Consider the following 5,286-nt stretch of genomic DNA (forward strand, 5'->3'; position numbering starts at 1 on the left):
CCCGGCCCCGCCGCCCTCCCCGCGGCCGTGGGGCCGCCCGCGCGCCAATCGGGGCGCGGGGCTGCGGCGGCCCCTCCCGGCCCGCCTGGGAGGGGGGGGGGGGTGGTGGTGCGCGCTCGGGGGGAGGGGCGCTGGCCCCGCCCGGCCCCGCCCCGCCCCGCCCGCCGCCGGGTGCCGCCCGGGGGGTCCGGCCGGGGCGGGGAGCGGAGCGCGGCGGAGCGGGGGAACGTCAGCGGGAAGGAATCCGCTGCCACCGAGGGCCGCCGCCGGCAGATGCCGCGGAATGCGCCGCCCCCGCGGGGAGCGGGGGTGGGTGTCTGAGTGAGGGACCGGCGGCCCCGGCCCGGCGCTGCCCGGCCGCTCCCGAGGGACCCCCGGCCCCGGCTGGCGAGCTGCCGGTGCGCGGTGGGAAGCCCCCGCCGGGCCGGGATGACAGCGCCGGCAGAGCGGCTGGGGAGCGGGGAGGCCGGCGGTGGCTGTCCGCCGCGGGGCGATGCGTTCCCTCAGCCCGCCCCCGACCGTGCGGGAGCGGGGGGCTCCGGCCGGCCGCCGGGGAGGGGGCCCGGGGCCGCGGCCCGAGGGGCGGCCGGCGGGAGGGGCTGGTGCGGGAGCCGCCGCCGCGCAGGCAAGCAGCGACCCTGCGCTGCGTGGCGGCCGGAGCGACGTTTGAAATTCCTTCCAAAGGTTACAGAATCACGGGGAGCTTCGGCAGGTCGCCAAAAAAAGGGTCGGGCGGGGGGCGAAGTGCAGGAGCCGTGGCAGCGGGTGAAGGCGGAGCGGGGCGGCGGGCTCGTCCCGGGCTCCCCGCACCGCGCTGCGGGCACGGAGCCCCGGGGGGCGGCGCCCCGGGTTGCGGTGCGGTCACCCCTTCCCCGCAGCGGCGGGCCGCGCCGGGAGCCCCCGGGCCTGCGGGCCGTGCCACCGGCGGGGCGGCGGGGCCGGCCCCGGGAGCGCGGCGCTGGAGCCGCTGCTGAAAGCCCGTGCGGATAAGGGCTTGGCTCGCTGAGCGCCGCGCTGTAGCACACAGCCCTGTGCTCCCTCGCACAGTCACCTTTCAATATAGCTAACTGGTAACTAATTCGAAAAAAAGTAATCAGGAGGTGATGTGCTGCTGGGATGCGTTGGGTGAGGAGCAGCAGCCTGTAAGCCGGCCCGTGGCCCACCTAGCCGCCTGCTCGGTGCCCCCCAGAAATAACTAACCGGTCTGTGCTCCCATTTCATAGCAAAAACCCTCAGGAACGGGCGCCTGGCCCAGCTCCGGCTGCAGCCGGCGGGGCTCTGGGAGAAGCCTTGCGGTGGGACCCCGCAGGGCCGTAACCGCCCGCAGGGACTCGCGGGGCAGCCAGGAGGTTGTTCCGTGCTGTGGTGCTGTGGCTCAGCTCAGCTTAAAGCTCCACCGCTGCACGGCCTCTAACGAGAACAGCCAGGGCTGTTCCCAATTAAAGGAAGCAGAACTGCCTGAACTACCCATTGGGAAAAGGAAACTGTGCAAAGGCAGCAGGAAACTGAAGAATGGGGTGAGGGAAATGGCGGTTCACGTAAACATAATGAAAGTTCATTAGTTTTCAGACATTCATATTGGGATAAACTCATCTTTCATGACCTCAGAGAACATATGATTTAGGGCTAGATTCAATATCCTCCGAAGTCCTTGGAAATGTTTCCATTAACTTAAGTAAAGTTGGATCAGGACCTTATTTGTTAATGCTCTCAATCATTTTTGCTACAATACACAGTGGCTTGGGAAGTTTGAGACATTTACAATTGGTATGCTTTTCTCAGCTCCATAAATTACACGTTTCATCAATTTTGAAATAAAATGGTCCTGATTAGTAGCAGACAAAAATATGGCATAACGTTTTCTTGCTGGACAATCAGGTTTAAATTATCCTCAAATAAATCATTTAGGTTTTGTTTGGTGTTTTGGGTTTTGCATGGGTTTTTTTTACCTCATCTGAGCAGGACACAAATACCATTCGTTGTTTTTATGCTGATACTGAACATTGGATAAAAAAGCTACCAGTCTTTTGGGGTGATCGCTGCCATTTATTCTGTGATCAATAATATGTTCACGCCCCACAGGAAAAGGTTCTACAAGAAATGTCTGAGCATAGTTAAAACCACATTCTGTTTTGCATCACTCTGACAACACAAAGCAAATTTAAACCCATCAGCGCAGAACAAAGCAGCTGGAGAATACTGGCCAATCTGGCTCATTATCTGTAAATCTCTTATCTTTGCCCTATTTTTCTACATTCCTTATTACTAAGGCTGTTTGTATGGAAAGAGGATTTGTACGAGAATTATTCCCCACCTGAAATCATAATCCTCCTTGTGACATTGTAATAACTTCTTCAGCAACCACATGTAATATCATAAACATGCGCTGATGACTTCAGTTGGAAACTAGGGAAAAAGAGCTCTGAAGAGACAAAGTCTGTTTTCTTGGAAACACGGACCATAATCTTACAAACATTCTTGCACATGAATTATTGTAAGCATATGTGTAGTCCTATTAAAGTCCCTGAGCCTAAATTATCCCTTGTGTAATTCCACTGTAATCTATAGAATTAATGTGGCTCAATGGAAAACTATCAAATACACATTGTGATTTCGGTGTTCCGCTCTGTGTCGGAGCCATGCTGAGCATCGATGATTGAAGATGTGTAAAGGGGTGACTGGTGAGTCCCTCAGCCATGTCTGAGATGGATCATCGTCTCATTCCTACCCATCTGATCCTGATGAAGGGCCACGGTTTAATCAGCCGGCTCAGCTGAGGAGGAGCAGGATGATTTCCCTGAAGGATAGAGGGAGTTTGTTTGAGGGAGATGAACTTCGTGCAGGAAGTTAATTTGCCAGGACTAGCTCCGAAGGGTGATATATAAGGGACGGAGGAATGCTTTGCTGAGTGGTGGGGAGTAGGGTTCTGAACTGGGGAAGATGGTGGTATCAGCCATTGGGCTGGGTAGGAGGAGATGAAGAAAATACACCACTGTGTGGGTGTGATTTTGCCTGGAGCAGAGGAGTAGGTTCCTGGGTGGGTGCTATAGTGCTCAAAAGTGCAGGAGGAAACTGAAGCAGGGAGCTGCGCTGGCTTGGTATGGGCAGGGGTGACTGGTGAGGAGTGGGTCCTGTACTGTGCTGCCATCCATGGAGCTCACTGGCCTGCAGGTAACTGATGGGGGAGCTGGCTGAACAAAGTGCTTTCCAATAACCTGGTGCTTTAAGAAAGAGGATACTCTAAGCTTTCTGAGTTACAATGATGTCCTTTTCTAAGCATCAAGGGAGCAAAAAATACTAATGAGTGAGTACTGACCCGGTGAGGCAAGGAGAAGGTTGTACTGCTTGCTTCCCCTTCAATGTGCTTCAGCTAAGAGGTGAGGAGGTAACTAAGCTCTTCTACCATTCCTTTGAACTTGGAGGAATCCTTGCCAGGCTGTCCTGTCCCACATCAATGTGTTAACTAGTCCTGGTGTTATGAAACGGCCTGTCCCAGAGCGCTAGCGACACTAACACTCAGTAGTGTTTTAGCCTAATTCACTTCTGTGACTGAAGTTATTAAAACAGTAGGATAAATATACTTTGTGACTCTAGTAAGGCTTACATCTTCCTGCTGGTTGATGCCTGATTAGACCAAACGTTGGTACAACATGCAGAAGCATTGAAGAAAGTACCAAATAACAACTACAGAAGAGCCAATGGTGAGCCTTAGCAGTACCCAAAACTGTCCTTCGTCTTTCATTAGCATTCTTTTTCGAAATGATCAGTTCCTAGGTGAGCTTGTACAGCATCTGTTCATATGTTACCTCACTACTAATGCCTACTTTAAAACATTGCTGTGCTTATACTGCTAATTATTTTGGAAGATTTAGGGGGTATGCAGTAGTGCCCTCAGTACTTTAATTAAACATGCCATGCTGGATGTGTACTGCATTGCTTCGCAACTACTTTAACAGACTATTCTGATCCCATGAGAGATCCTCTTGCCTTGTAGAACGATTATGGGCGCTATGAGGTGTTTGTAGCCCACTCCTCTTTCCCCTGTACCAGACTACAGAAGACAATGTTTTCTTGGCAGTCATTATTTCTACCTAAAAGGCTGGCTTATAAGTGTCTTAAAATCAACATCTGGAAAAACTGAGTACACGGATTTCTTAAAAATACTACAAACTGAATCATGGGGCCAAATTCAACCTTGATGGAATTATTATCTGATATCCGTGTTTTCCCTATATTGCTTGAGTAAATTCCCTTATATGGAATTGTCTTCAGAGATGCACGATGCCAAAATGCTCAGAGAATTGCATAGGACCAAATCTAAAATACTACAGTAGGAAAAAAAAAAAAAAAGAAATTTAAACCCAGACTTTTCTTGAAAGGGGATAGTGGTGGAAATCCCTGATTTGAGAAGGGTTTTTAAGCATCAGACCTGGCATTTATAAGACTGGGAGCCAGATTCTTATTTTTGGGAAAGACCTCCCATTGTGTCTAATTTTTAAGGACATAGATGTTACTTACATTCATGATAAAGTAACTTGCTGAAGTGAAAGACTTATCTACATGTTTGTATTTGAAGAGATTAAGCTTTATTTAAAACAAAACAGTACATGCAGATTGTTAAAATAACTAAATGCTTGCTTCTTAATCTGTCACTTTTTCATTGATTCTATCGCTGATGTCTTCTTCTGTCCTCCACCCTCTTATGAAGATAGAGGGGGGTTGTTATCCGGTGGTGCTAGCTTATGATAAATAAGATTATGACAGATTTTGTGCTTGTTTATTTTTTTTTAAGATTCATGACCTTCCCTTAAAATATGATAGTTGCATTTTTATCAGTGGGGGTATAGCTAGAGAATAGTCGAATGCCAAAGTATGTTCCTGGATAGAGCTAATATAAAAGAAAAAGACTAAAACTATAACTTACCTGCAACCTGACTAGTGTTGGGGGGGGATCCTGTGTTGTCCTGTGCCCCTCCCTGCCTGCCCCCTGACTGGCTGAAAGGCTTGCTGCTCATAGTGGTTTTTGACTGCTAAAACCAGTACACAAGCAGAAGGCAACAAAGGATTTTGGATTACTTGCTGTGCAGTCAGAATGCCTGACATTAAGTTATTTTCTTCCTCAAGCATCATAACTGCAAATAAGTTCATTGGCTTGCAGCAGGTAGGTCAGAGAGTCGTTTCTCCCTTCTGTTTTGCAGGCTTCACTTCTCCATCAGTAGGATCTAAAACATTTGCAGACAGTCTGTGTCACCAGCATACATGTACTGAAGTGTTTGATACTGTTTG

Source organism: Falco rusticolus, chromosome 11 (genome assembly GCF_015220075.1).
Source record: "Falco rusticolus isolate bFalRus1 chromosome 11, bFalRus1.pri, whole genome shotgun sequence".
Taxonomy (NCBI): Eukaryota; Metazoa; Chordata; class Aves; order Falconiformes; family Falconidae; genus Falco; species Falco rusticolus.